At 40.8% G+C, this 15660-nt stretch overlaps 1 protein-coding gene across 3 annotated transcripts in view; it reads right to left on the bottom strand.

Moving 5' to 3' along the window:
• Positions 1-15660, bottom strand: part of LOC119648101 — a 61798-nt gene that overhangs the window by 9414 nt on the left and 36724 nt on the right. The window contains exon 1 of one of the 3 annotated variants that reach the window (XM_038049607.1): positions 13484-14227. The exons of the other annotated variants lie outside the window; for them this stretch is intronic. The gene's annotated coding sequence lies outside the window, so the exon portion shown is untranslated. Of the gene's footprint in view, positions 1-13483; positions 14228-15660 lie in introns of those variants that run through there. 3 annotated transcript variants of the gene reach the window in all.

The raw sequence follows: 15660 nt of genomic DNA, 5'->3' as shown, positions 1-15660 counted from the left end.
GATATATACGATATATAGTTACCATTCAACCGGTGGTGCGGTACAAGACGGACGGACTTACGACGGCAATCTACTCGTGCGTAATTCTGGTCATTCTAAAAATCAGCAAAAAATTAGCCACGAACATCAAAGCAGTTTTGTGCCGAACCGATTACCTCCATTGAGCCAGCATATGGCAGAAGTGAGAGCAGGCAACCCATAGATAATTTTCATTAAGCACGAAACAAAGAAGAGATTCACATTCCTCTCGTAAATGGGCCAAATAACTTATCATGAATTGGGACCAACGTGGGGTCAAACCTATCTCAGCTCGAAATCTCAACTTAGACCCCTAGATAAAGATAATATTTATTCATGTCCGAACAAATAAATAAACAAATTCTAATTTCCTTCTATGTCAATGATGTTCCTTTAACTCTCCGAATACGTATTTCGGCAGCCATTTTCTGCCTTCTTCAGCGGAATAAGCCCAGAAATTTCATTAACCTAAATAGATACTAACTGTTTTAATCTAAATATCTTAATGACCAGGCCTTTTTTTAAATCTTAATTAGTACATCCCCTTTATGGTATCAGTGAATACAGGTACAAGTGCCCGTTACACATATCTGTATTCAACCGGTGCTCCTGAGACAGTAAGGGTCCAATTTCTTGCGCTTGACCTTTTTCAGCACCGCTACCCTGTACTATGCTGGCTATCCTCCATCCTCTCTTGTTCAAACAAAGTTGTTAGGCGATTTCGTTCCTTCGTATCTTGCATCTTTCTTATTAACTAGGGTTGGCCGAAATCCATTTTTAGTGGCTGCATCCACAATGTACGCCTTTTCTTTTTCAAACCTTCTTTCTAGGAAGCCTTCGAGTACACAACGTATCATTGTCAGAACGTTTAATCACTCACACCAACATTAAGAGGCCGCTTACCGATCCATGGTGGACAGACTTTTGTCTATACCTCTTTCCAAAGAAAGGGTTGAAAAAGAAAATTCATACATTCTGGATAAAGCCACTCAAAACATGCTCAACTGAAATGCTCCCAGCATTGCGACGAATCTTCCCCAAAGAAGGCATTAAGTAATACGATCAAGTAGGATTTACAGGCTCAAAGCATAATTAGTCAATGAAAAAGACCTGAAGAAGCAAGAGGAAAAAAGCGGCATCTACAAGATGTCCTGCGAAGATTGCCAATGTACCCATACCCAGACGACTAGTGCCACCACAGAGAGTACTCTTTTAGCCACATGATCTTTGAAGAATCATCAAGGATACTGCTTCCAAATCGACCAGTGATCCTTTGTTAACTACTCTACTCAAAATACAGTAGCTAGGATATCACAATAACACGAACATGAAACAAATGAAAGTAGTTAATGTGCACCACGGTTCCTATAGACATGCATAATGGTACAGCCGGGCAAACCACAGCTAGACTTCCTAGACGTTTTACGAACTCACAGGCCGTTTGACCTTATCTACCATTTCGAGGTTTGCACATTATACACTTTTCTATCATTTTCCTTCACGCAAACGACGGGCCGTGTCAACCGTTTTTTCTGTATAGGGACCTAAAACGAACGTTTTCTAAAAGACGTACCTTTTTAGTAGAGCAAATTCCTGGCAACCCCATCAACGAAATCTAAATAACTCAGAAGAGCAGCTTATGAAAGCAATCAAAGATTTCATCTGTGGGGATGAAGGACAATAAAATTCCTCATTCTGAAATAGTAAGTAATTGCTCGCTTAAAACTTAAAATAACGAACAGCAAACTTCTTAGAATGAAACAAAGTGTCACCGCTAGACCTCCATGTTTGACATGAGATAAAATCTATTATCTCCAACAATCATTTCGAGTGCACGTAACACGGGTGAAACCCTGAAAATCAGACACTAATAGCACAATGGATGGTAAATCCTTGAAACAGAATCCTAACCTTTTTCGCAGAATGGCTGGGGTGAGCCTTTCACTAGCCTTTAGTCATAGGTTAGTGAAAACTTAAACCTTATTAAAATCCATTCACTGTCTGTCCCTCCGTCTGTCAGTCTGTTCGTTTTTTTTTTGTTTCCAGAGGTGAAAATCGTCAAGAGATACTGGTTCACATCTACCAGCATGTTGGATTTTTACCCATTAAAACGACTGCTTAATTTCCTGCCTTCATCCCCGCGGAACCACCGCAAAGTATTATATCGCACGCTGGACATAGCTCTAGTATCTCCTTTCGCTCAGCGATTGCATTCGCAACCTCCCTCTGCCTATATCAACCTGCATTGAGTCGGCCCCATTATCCGTGCCGTACCAGAGCTCTCTACGTCTTAAATAGCTGTCGACAAGCACACTTAAGTAACTGGGTACACCAATCGCCATTAAAGCCCTCCTTATGAGGTTCCACCTGATCGAATTGAATGCATTTTCCACGTCAAGGGTAATCTTCTTCTTTTTCTTCAGCCTTTGTCCCGTTCATAAGCGGGGTCGGCTCGTTGTGATCGGCTTCGCCATTTGGCTCTATCGAATGCCTGATCTGGGTGCAATCTCGAGGCTTTCAAATCACCATCCAGCGTATCAAGCCACCGTTGCTTAGGTCTGCCTTTTGGTCGTTTACCATCGATTTCAATGTTCAGACCAATCTTGGCAAGTGAATTCTCGTTTGCACGAATTGCGTGACCATACCATCGAAAACGCCTCTCTCGCAACTTTTCCACGATCGGTGCAACCCCATAACGATCGCGGATATCCTCATTTCGGATGTGATCTAAACGCGTGACGCCACTAGTCCAACGTAGCATCTTCGTCTCCATTACCGTAAGACGCCGTTCATTGTCTTTTATGGTCGGCCAACACTCAGAACCATAGAGAGCGACTGGACGGACGACATTACGGTAAATTTTAGATTTGAGACGTTCGTTGATACGTCGATCACAAAGAATACCAGTTGTGGAATCATCCAGGTTGCGTTAATGCGTGAAGCAATTTCATAACGCAGTTCTCCATTGGCTGATAGCGTTGACCCGAGGTATTTAAATCGCTCAGTTCTGGGCAGATCACTGCCGCTGACAGTGATTGTACCTGTTTCATGGGGATCGGTCTTCAAAAATTCAGTTTTGTTTAAATTCAATCTGAGACCGTGTTGCATGAGGCGATCATTCCATTTTTGAACAAGTTGCTCGAGATCATTTTTGCTATCAGATGCTAGGAAAACATCATCTGCATAAAGCAGTGTGTAGGGCGCTGGACGTTGGATATCCCGTGTGACGGTGTCCATAACAAGGACAAATAGGAGTGGAGAAAGGGCGCTTCCTTGATCAACACCAACAGAGACACGAAGCGGTTTTGATATACCCGCCATACTTCGAACTTTACTTTTCGGATCGTGGTAGAGCAATTAAACCCAACGCACGAGTTCTTCTGGTACGAAGTGTTGTCGTAAAGCATACCAGATGAGTTCGTGTGGCACACGGTCAAACGCTTTCTCTAGATCCAGAAAGGCAATGTAAAGAGGGCAATGCTTCTCACGGTGTTTCTCCATGAGTAACCGCGCAGCGTGTAATCACTATGTAATACTTGCTGGTGCCACCCTCTCGGTGCATCGTATTTTCAGCTAAGCCAGTGACCAGTGATTTGACTGTACTGAAACTAATTGTCGGTCTGATAAGCTCCCCAAATCCTCTACAACCGGAAGTTATCTATTATAGATTATTCACTCAAGCATTTTGCCCCATAGTGTCCAATACGAAATATAGATTTGAACATGGTTCACTATGAGACTTATCTGGTTTAGGCAACAATACTAGCCTTTGTCTTCTCCATGTCTCGAGAAAGATCCCATCCATCAAGTCTGCTTCAAACGATTTTACTAATATGTCTGGCCTCGACTTAACTGCCAACTACATAAAACTACTGATCCGAATCTCAATCGTCATGGATGTTTGCGTTCATCTTTGAGCTACCCTGCTACGGTAGGGTTACCAGTGTGATCTGTGATGATGATGGAACTGAAACGTAGACTTATTGAAAAATGGGTACCCATGTGACTCCTAATCCGAGGTTTACAGGTTGTCACTGCGCTGCCACATATTCGCTAAGGATTGAAGCAATTCATGACTTGATATGTGCGTCTATTGGCTTCTATTTCAGATGTATCTATTATTCTCCACCAAAGTAGTGGGTGTGCGGTGCATCGACTGGAATGCATTAGGATGAGAGAAAACGGGCTCAGTGAGATACTATCGACTATGAGGAATGCAAAAATCTACAGTCTGCATTCTAGTTCGCACTTACGATAATTACTTTCAACGTAATAATAATATTTACGAAACAACAAACTATTCTAAAACCGGCAAATACGAAATTTTAATTGAAAACACTTTCGCAATAGTTACCGTCACGCATATTTGGCGCTTCACTAAAAACAATAACACTGCCACAATCTGGATGTTATTCTTATCAGGAAAACAAAACAAAATAATTACTTAACACTTTAGTAGATATTTATTGTGTTCACGTTCCGACAAACTTTCACCAACTGAATTATAGTTTGTGATTCACCTAGAACTTTCACTAATCTATCTTTTCCTTGATGAGCTTCCCTTGAAAGTTTGTTGGGGATGTGCCAGAAAAAAATAAACACGAGCGGATGAAAAACTGCGGTAAAAGTAGTTTTCTCAAGAAAATTTGTATACATTGAAACTATTTCTCTAATGTGTAATAATCGCATATTATAAATAGACAATAAAAAGATTTGACTAATTTTAGCAAAAACCATGCTTTGATCGTAGGAGAAAAGTTGAATTAAATCTTGCAACTTTATTAAATATTTACAAGATAGTTTTTCTGAATGAAACCTTTTTACATTTCATATAAGTTTAAGGCAAAAGAATGACTACGAAGTCGCTAAAAATACCTCTATACAAAGGTGCACCAAAAGACACCATGAACCGAAATATCTAGGAACAAAGACCAGATACATTATGCAAAAAATATTTATCCCAAAATATGAAAATTTGTTCAAAACTGTCATTTCTCATTGTAATGATAATTGATAATTAATCGGAAGCTCTATTCTGCGGAGAGGATCAATTGAGAAGTCCTAGTGAGAGTTGAAATATAGACCGAAGGGCGACACCAATCAAGAAATAGGTAAAAAACTGGTTTCAAATAGCTGCTGACATCATTTGCTGCTCCAGTTTTGCGGAATCCATGGTGCTAATCTGGTAGGCCTTCTAAGCCCACAATAACTGAAAGCAATCCATTGTAAATTACCAGCCCGCACATTTCTCCGATACTGTCCAAAATACTTATGGATGTATAGCAGGATGTCTTACTTGGTTCCCTGATGAAGAAAATACCTCTCTGAAACAAGCATGTCCAGTCTGGATTTCACAAGAATTTAAGGTCTTATTCCACATATTTTATAAACCCGGACTTTGTTACATCCTCTTCAATTGCAGATTTTCTCTAGTTTGTCTATGGCTACTGCTGGAATTCTTGTGTTATTCAGAGACCTACCTCGAAGTCTGAGGTGCAACCTTCCATTGTAAATGTCTAGTGCTCTAAACATGAAACGACGCTCTCTAAACAATAAACCACATTGTTGCCCAAGTCTTTAGGGTCGGGATCATCTTTGGCACTGGAGATAAAAATCCCTTTTGGACGAATTCTTGCCTTTGCTTTTTTCTTCGTCTTTTTGTTGGTAAGCTTATATCTTATCTGGCTTACTAGCATTCGTACTGACTTTCTGATTGCAAATTTTTATTTCTTCCGTTCCTGAAAATGGTCGATATGCCCTTAATGCGCCTGCTGGTTCCTTAGATGGTCCCCCTGTTTTTACAGCATTTTTTCACCTGCCGCCTATAACACTGTTGGATCACCAGGTTTCCCGTTTTTCTTGACATCTTTTTCTCCCTTCTGCATCCTATTATAAAGGACCCTAATGCCTCTCATCATGTATTTTGAATCTTCATGCGCATTGTGTTTTTTTTTTATCTCGTATATGTGAACAATTTTTGCCCCAAGACAAACAAGGATGATTTCTCCAGGTCGGGCTGTCTCTGAAGTTCGACACCCTGGTATTGGGCTCTTTGATTTTACATGCTCTTTCGCCTTTTGAAGTATCCGAAAAATTTTTTGATGGTCCTGTGAGGGACGCTAACAGCTAATCCTCATCCACGATGACAGAAAGAAAACTTCACCACAGTTCTTAACCGTACCATATCTGGTGAGGTTCCGTCTATTATCGATGAAAAGACTAATCACTGTAACACGCGAGTACGGACTGTTACTCCAAATAGAAGGAAAATCACTTCAACCATGAATGTACTCAAACGGTCTCTCCATAGAGTTATCTATCGCTGCACCTGCAGCTTCTGCAGATCTGCTACTTCCATCATGGGAATACCCACAAAGTGGAAAAAAAGACAATGATCGTTGAGATTGCAGAAGGGGAGTCGTCTTGAGTGCGACAATTGCAGGGGTATCTGCGTGCTTCCTATCGTCCCAAAGATAAAAGCCAAAATAATTCTGGATCGCATCAAAGAAAATCTCGAAAGCTTGATTGACACAGAACAGTCCTGTTTCCGCTCTGGACGCCTACGGATGATTTTCGAACAGTGGGGGAGTTTAGATCTTTACAAGCGTTATTAGAAAGTGGTCTAGTTGGTTTCCTTCGCTTTAGCAGTTTTCGGTCCTAGCAGGAAGCTCTTGTACTGCATGCACTCCATCGGATAATGGAGCAAACCTTTTCAAAGCAAATGTGCGATTTAGAAATTCCAACTGTGCTTCTATCGCCTATCGCCCTTAGATTCCGTCTTTGTATTGCCGTATGTTTCCGAAATTAAATTCCAAGTAATGATGGTATAGCGGTATGACGGTAAGACTTCGTCTAGCACCCACCAGCGTCTAACCGACTCTATCATTTTTGAAATACAAATTGTAAGGTCAATGGCGTGATGAACGTTGGAACATTAAAACTAGCTGAACCGACGAAATCAAATAACTTGTCTCCGCTAGGATTGTATTTTCTATTTCCCCAAAGGATATGTTGAGCGTTCCTATCAGAATTTATTAAGAGTTCAGACCACCTGATCATGTATTCCTCATGAGATTCCTTATCAGATTCCTTAGTTCTTGCGTCAGCAGAAGACACAGAGAAGCATACACAAGATAAAGGAAGGCAACTGCGAGATTAACCTAAAGTAAAAAGTAAACTGGAAGTAACTATCAGTAACTTGGAAGAAGTGATCCGCGATGGAGATGCTAATGCAAAAGGCACCATCCTCTTCAAGTTCACCTACTGGGCTATGCTAACGATATCGACACCATGGGAAAGACAACTAGAGATGTACAGATCTTCGGGTGCATATTCATGAGAGTAAGACGAAGTACATGGTGGCAACGTATTCACCAAAAACCAAAGAATCAACAACAATATGAGACTACAATTTGAGACCACAACCGATAATAGCTATGACTATGAAAACCGCGCACGATTGTTGGCAGCCAACAGATCCTATTTCAGCTTACAAAAACTGTTCCAATCGAAACGTCTTACCATAGAGTCAAAGCTCTTACTGTACAAGACAATGATCTTGCCAATTCTCATGTATTCCTCGGAGACCTGAGTTGTTGGCAAAAAAAATTGCGAACTGTTAGCCAAGTTTAAGAGAAGAATTCTCCGAAAAATTGTTAGCCCCTCACATGAGAATGGACGATTCTGTAGTCTACAGAACGGCGATGATGATGAGGTATTTGAGAAAAGATGTCGTAGTCCCCGTAGCATGAAAAACGTCCCCGATAACAAGGAAAAATAATATCGGTGACAAGATGCAAGCCTGGCAGAGTCCACTTTGGACTCAAAATCCTATCTATGTGCAGCACGTGATACGTCACTCTGATAATAACTATTCGTTTCTCCAGAATTCGGATTTTTGTACAAATAGAAATAGCAAATCGGCTGGAGCAGCAATGGATAGCTGTGTAGGGAGACTGTCAATCCCGCTAGCTTTCCTCCGTTTGAGTTCATTAATCTTCTTTTTCTTCAGCCTTTGTCCCATTCATAAGCGGGGTCGGCTCGTCGTGATCGGTTTCGCCATTTGGCCCTATCGAATGCCTGATCTGGGTGCAATCCCGAGGCTTTTAAATCCCCATCCAACAACAACAACCACAACAAACCACCGTTGTTTCGGCCTACCTTTTGGTCATTTACCATCGACTTCGATGTTCAGACCAATCTTGGCAAGTAAATTCTCGTTAAGACGAATTGCGTGACTATACCATCAAAGACGCCTCTCTCGCAATTTTTCCACGATCGATGCAACTCCATAACGATCACGGATATCCTCACTTCAGATATGATCAAAACGTGTCACGCCACTAGTCCAATGCAACATCTTCGTCTCCATTACTGCAAGACGCCGTTCATTGTCTTTTATAGTTGGCCAATACTCAGAACCATAGAGAGCGACAAGACGGACAACATTGCGGTAAATTTTAGATTTAAGACGTTCGTTGATACATCGATGATAAAGAACACCAGTTGTGGAACGCCACTTCATCCAGGTTGCGTTAATCCATGCGATTTCATAATGCAGTTCTCCATTGGCTGATAGCGTTGACCCGAGGTGTTTAAATCGCTCAGTTCTCGGCAGATCACTGCCGCTGACAGTGATTGTACCTGTTTCATGGGGATCGGTCGTCAAAAATTCAGTTTTGTTCAGATTCAATCTGAGATCGTGTTGCATGCGTGTGATAATTCCATTTTTTGACAAGTTGCTCGAGATCATTTTTGCTGTCAGATGCCAGGAAAACATCATCTGCATAAAGCAGTGTGTAGGGGCGGACGTTGGATATCCCGTGCGACAGTGTCCATAAAAAGAACAAAGAGGGGTGGTGAGAGGGCGATTCCTTGATGAGCACCAGCAGAGACACGAAGCGGTTTTGATACACACGCCATACTTCGAACTTTATTTTTCGGATCATGGTAGAGCAATTGAACCCAGCGCACTAGTTCTTCTGGCACTAAGTGTTGTCGTAAAGCATATCAGATGAGTTCATGTGGTACATGGTCAAACGCTTTCTCTAGGTCCAGAAATGCAATGTAAAGAGGGTAACGCTTCTCACGGTGTTTCTCCATGAGTAACCGCGCAGCGCGTATTGCGTCAGTAGTTCCGAAGTTTTTGACAAATCCAGGTTGACTCACGATTATTTCAACGATCTCGGGAATATGGTTGCCAAGAATGCGTTCAAAAATCTTCATGGGTTTGAACATTCTGGTGGACTGCCTTTCTTTTCCCATATTGAAACTGTGGTACTTTCTTGCCAGTCAGAAGGTGTTCTTCCTTCCTGAATAACCCGATTAAATAATTCACTGAGCCACAGTGTTGGGTCCCAGCTCTTCGCTTTGCAGAACTCAGATGCGATGTCGTCAGGTCCTGTGGCTTTCCCCGATTTCATTGGTTTTATTGCCTCCTTGAGTTCAGTTGCGCTGACTAGTGGAACTGGCCCAAATATCGGCAATGATTGTGGAAGTGGAGGAGGAGCGAATTTTTCAGTTGAAATCTGTTCGAAGTATTCCCGCCATCTATCCGTTGTAGCTCGACGGTTGGTAAGCAAAGTACCGTTCTTGTCATTAACGCAACAGAAGTGTTCGATATCCTGTATACGTTCGTTACGACTTTTAGCAAGTCGATACAGATCTCTCTCGCCATCTCGAGTGTCCAGTTTATCATAACGATTTTTGTAATGGTCCGCTCGGGTGACAGCGACTTCTTTACTTCCGATTGGCATTTTTATAAATTTGCCAATTAGCAAGCCTTTAGTTGTCGAGAAATTTGTAGTAGAAACGTTTCTTTTCACCGACCTTCATCATTCCAAAGCCAAGTATCTCGGTTGATGTACCGCTTACCCGGTTTGGTGACCCCGAGGGTTGCAGAAGCCACTTTGTGGATTGTGTCTTTCATTTGGTTCAACGATTCTAATGAGATCGTTTCTTCTTTCTTCTTACCAATGACCGATGTTGAGGTGCGATGGTCTCATAAGGAACGGCTTTGCAATCAGTGACAATGGGAAAATATCGACGTCTTATGAGAATATAGTCAATTTGCGTTTTACTGTTCCCACTATAAAGTTTAGGAAGATGAGACAATCGTTTGGTGAACCATGTATTCATAAGTACAAGGTCATGAGTGTCCGCAAAATCAATTATACGCTCGCCACCCCCATTGCGCGCTCCAAACCCCTTTCCCCCATGGCACCTGTTACCGTCTGCCTTTTCACCCACATGACCATTAATAACCAAGATGATTTCTTTCTGTCAGTCGAGTCAGCCAAATATTGTGATACTCATTCACGACATGAGTGGCAACCTGAGCAGCACCCGGGAAAAGAGAATTTTTGATAACTGCCCAATGCTCATCGATTTTCTCAGGCGCGTTACTAAAGACATCGATGTTGAACTTGGAGGTCGCAGCTTTCCTGTTATTAGGCACGTCGAAAAAATAACTACGAAATCTACTGCTGACCGCAGCGAATCTGATTACTGGTACGGTGCCACTCAGTTGAAACCGAACTGACCTTATGGAAAGCTCTGTGCGCCACTAATTTCGGGGCCGTAAAAGCTGCAGAAGTCCATAGACCTGCCATCATTATCGTTACGGTTGTCAAAGCCGTGTTTTCCCTAGCAGATATCTAAGCAACATGTTGTCCGATGCAAAATATACTACTCCTTCAAGTCGTCTTTTAGGACAAGCAGGGAAGACTTTGAATGTAAGCTACAACTCACATAATCCTCTATAGGATATGAAAGTTATGAAAATGTTTTCCACTTTGAGCTGATTCCAAACCGCGAGGCTATTGATGCAATATTTTATTGTAAACAGCTCGAAATAGTACAGGGTGCGGCAGCATAACTTCCTTTTTTAAAATGTGCGCCACTCAATTAGTTGATGTCATAGCGGAGCGCTAGTGGTCTCGTTCAAGAGGGGATACTGTAAAGTTTTGTCCCGACACGGTTCAGTCGCCATCATGCGTGGGAATAGTGAGGAGCGTGCCTTTGCCGTTGAGGTTTACTTTTCAAGCGGATCTTCGGTTATTGCAACACAGCGTGCGTTTCGGAATCGCTTTAATTTAGCCCCGTTGGCTCCCGTCCCAGACCGCAAATCAATTGTTACATGGGTCACTACATTCAGACAAACTGCAAGTGCGACAAAAGGAAGAACTGGAGTCCCTCGGCCCGTTAGATCACCTGAGAACATTGATGCAGTGAGAGCGTCAATGTTGCGATCGCCGCGGCGTTCTGCGCGCAAACACGCATCTGCCCTTGGACTATCCGATCGTTCTGTGAGAAGAATTCTTCGTGATGATCTTCATTTTCATCCCTATAAGATGGCGATAGTGCAGGAACTTTCAAAACGTGACTTCAATTCTCGGATGAACGCGTGTGAGCTTCTTCTTGATGTCGTTCCCGAGGGTGCTATTGTTTTTTTAGCGATGAAGCCCATTTTCATTTGTGTGGGTCGGTTAACAAACAAAACATGCGCTACTGGGCTGACACCAACCCTCGAGAATTGCATCAAAAGCCTTTGCATTCACCCAAAGTCACAGTGTGGTGTGCAATTTCCTCAGCTGGAATTATTGGTTCCTGGTTTTTTGAGGAAAATGAGGTTACAGTGATAGTGAATTCGGACCGGTATGTAAACATGCTACAGAATTTTTTTTCCCACGGCTAGAAAATTTGGATTTGGGGGACACTTGGTTCCAACAAGACGGTGCAACAGCACACACTTCAAGAGCATCGATGGCTGTTTTGAGGGAACACTTTCCAGAGCGCCTTATCTCAATTAGAGGCGATTTGGAATGGCCGGCACGCTCTCCCGATCTGTCCCCTTGTGATTTTTTTCTATGGGGTTTTTTGAAATCCCATGTTTATGTGAACCGTCCAGGAACCCTACAAGATTTGAAGAGCAACATCCAAGAAGAAATTGCCAACATAACACCTGCTATGCTAACAAGAGTCATGACAAACGCCATAAATCGGTTTACGCAATGTATGGAGAATGGGGGACGTCACCTAACAGATTTGATCTTCAAAACAATGTAAATAAAAACTTTAGACATGTACCTACATTATAAAAAATAAATAAATATTTTCCGATGCATGCAATAGTTTTTATTGAGTTTTGAAAAAAGGAAGTTATGCTGCCGCACCCTGTATATGGCGTTTTATAACACAATTTCCTGCGCAAATTAGCAAAATTGAACCATTATGTCAAGTATGAAAGGTTTTGTATATTTCTTTTATAAAGCCATTTAAGTGTGCATTTGTCACATTAGAACCTAGCATGTAATATATGCATATATTATGTGAGAATATCCACTTTCGCGTGATGTTGACATTCAAAGTTTTTAATTCACAGAGAAATGGCAAATTTGACCTGTTATAACTTTCTTAGTAATAGTGTTATTTCCACCAAGCTTGGCAGGATTATACTCTAAACAGATATCGGTATGGAGGGTATTTCGGAGTCTAGGCACTATATAGTGACTGACTCCTGATTTTTTTGAGGTTTTTCGGTTGAGTAATTTCTGAGAATGGGTCCGTTAAAAAAAATGATCACTTTGGACCCCCGCACTCCCCCCACCTTTCCAACAAATGCCAAAACTTACACCGACTTCAGAAAGTACTAATCGAGACCTTCCATTTGATACCCCACATGACTATATTTGATGAAAAAAAAATTACAACCCCCTCCTGAAATTCGATGTAGACTTATGTAACTCACTGTGTACGTGAGTGCTCACAGTTCTTACCTTTCTACCAAGTGTGTGACGGACAGACAGACAGACGGGCAGTAAACCAATTTTTAAAAAGGTTTTGTTTTACACAAAACCTTAAAAATAGAAGGAGTAAGGATTTATACTGATCCGGAAGAGTTCTTAGTGTGATATTGGTTAAAATAACTGGTTCGGATTTTCCTAATAATAAGGACTTCTGACTTCAACTGGATTACCACTGAACGCCTATCGCAATTGACATATATCAATCGTTTTTGTAAATTCCCTAGGGCATGCAGCTGTGAAGTAGGCCAGAAAATTTACCAGACACAATGCAATGTAAGGAACTCCCCACAGGAAAATGAGCGTATTGCTTCACTTTCTTATGCAAAAATATATCAATTAGTTGATTCCTATGAAGTATGACTCAAATTCTAATGAACTGGAGCATACTCAAATGCTCGTCACTTCAACACCACTATGACTACATACTTCCCTTTCATGTAACAAACCAAGCAATTTATAGATAATAATCGATGTTGTAAGTTCGTTAGGGGCAATAAACACATTACTCTGGCTTAACAAAAACTGAGCCATAATAATTTTGCAAAACTGCAATTTTTATTGTTTGTGAGACGAAGAAAAGAGGAAATTTCCTTGTAATTAAAAGCAATAAGTGCAAGGGTATAAAATATCAACCACGAAATGTGTTTACTGAAAATTACCTTTTAGAAAATCAATTTTAATTGATTTACCCCCAATGTGTTTACAATGTTGTACAGCAGAACTATTCACAGCATGCACATATATGTATGCAAGACACTGGCTAGGTACTATCTAACCACACTTTTGAAACACCTGTTTGGATTCTATCTATATTACGAAAGGTATTTAAACCACATTCACTTCTTTCAACCTCGAGGTCGTTTTGAAAACGCTTAAATCTTTACTCAGCTATCAGTTTAAAAGTTGATAATACGAGTTCATGTGAAAACCACAATGAAAATTTACACCAAACGTAAACAAGTCGGAGCTGAATTGAGAAATTAATTATAGTACATACACGTATCTACCACAGGCCTCAATGAACTTTCTTTAAGATACGCATGCAATATAGTAAATACTCGTATTATTCATCGATGCATCTAGTTTTCGAACTCTTAACTAAACACTCCGTCAACCGAATTTCAATATCAGATACAAAATAGTCTAATCACTCCTCAACGATTCAGATAACGAACTTTTTTCAATGTTTGCACTGTCGGAGCTCTCACTGAATAATGACTTCTCAAAACGATCAATGGACTCGGTTTGAACTCAAGCTCAGAAAGACGCAAAAACTCGATAAAATAATATCCAACAAATTGACATCACAGAGAAAAACAAATAGTTGAGAAAATAAATAAATAAAATGGAAATCACAAGCTGCCCGTATTTTTCTCAGCGATGTTTTCCCAATTAACTCGGTGGAGCTTTCGTGATGAATTGCAGTTGCAATATGCATATGCACTCGCTGCAAGTTGCTAAGAATTTGCAAACATGAGATACTGCATGTTTGCATTCAGTTCTTTAAGAAGAGGAAACCTTATTATGCGCATGCAGTGACTAAGTACGAGTTTATTGATAACTTACATACTCGTATAGTATGTAGTTATCTACACATGAGAGTCTATTTATATTTGATAACAAACGAGCATATGTTCGCATTGGCGCTATATGTCTTCCACTAGAATTCTCACATTTCTAATGAGCAAAGTTAAACTTGAATAAATGCAATGCAATGCGTCGCAATTGCATATATTACGAGTATATATTTACCTAATCAGCTGAGAATGGGAGGGAGAAGACCAAACATTTCGTTTCTAGAAAGTTACAGGGAATACTCGTATGTTATCGATTGCAATAGCGGAATTATGATATTCCTTCATCGAAGTGCTACCAGCTGTAAGAGGCAAGTTCTATATGATGCTCGCTCCTATTCAAGTTAACTGAAATTCTTCCATTGAATTGCTTAATTGGCCTAATTACTTCCACACATATACATGTACTGCTACTGCCTCCATTGGTAACCTTTGTATCTTCCTTATTGCATGTAAAATTCACCCCATCAATGCCCAGTTCACAATATCGGATAACCTGCCGAGAGTACCAAAATGCATCAGCTACAATCATTAGTGACCTACTTTGGGAAGATACATCCCCCAAACCCCAAAACCGGATCCCATTATATATCCTACACTTTAGAATTTGTTATACTAACATAGATGCATGCCAAAAGCTTATTTCGCAATATATTGCTCCCTAGTTGATGTATAGCGCATCGGATACGTCTGCGCTCCATCTAGCTCTCTTTAAAACTTTTCAAGATGCAATTTTTTGGTATCACATAGTTCTAGGGCGATCGATAACGTACCGTAAATATCTTCAGCAATCTATCCACTAATAGGGATGGTGCATTGACTCGGCAGTCAGCCAACTTTCATTTCATTAGAAAATTAGCATATAATCAGGCAAGCAGTCTGTGTCTTCTCCAAATCCAAACCCGAATTAAATATCCTGCTTAAAAGCGTTATTTAAAGATATTTTCGAACCAGATGAAGCATTTTAATATCTCCTCTCATCGCTACCCACCAAAAGATTTGCATAACTACCCCATCTATATCGTTTATAGCGTCGAGCCAGTTGGTGTTGATTGTATGCATTGAGGAAGAGTGCAACTGGCTGCCGAAACATCGATACCTGCAAATAAATACAAAAAAGTTTCCCCTAATAAAAAACAACCTTTTTGCTTCATTGATACCCCGCATAGTTCCTTTTGCCTTTTTTTAGGGTACCTTGTTTGGAGAGAGATCCCCTGTGTTTAAAAAGAGCTGCTGACGAACCCCATCTCACCTTTTACAAG

Source organism: Hermetia illucens, chromosome 2 (genome assembly GCF_905115235.1).
Source record: "Hermetia illucens chromosome 2, iHerIll2.2.curated.20191125, whole genome shotgun sequence".
Classification (NCBI taxonomy): Eukaryota; Metazoa; Arthropoda; class Insecta; order Diptera; family Stratiomyidae; genus Hermetia; species Hermetia illucens.
This window is presented reverse-complemented; position numbering and strand designations above follow the sequence as displayed.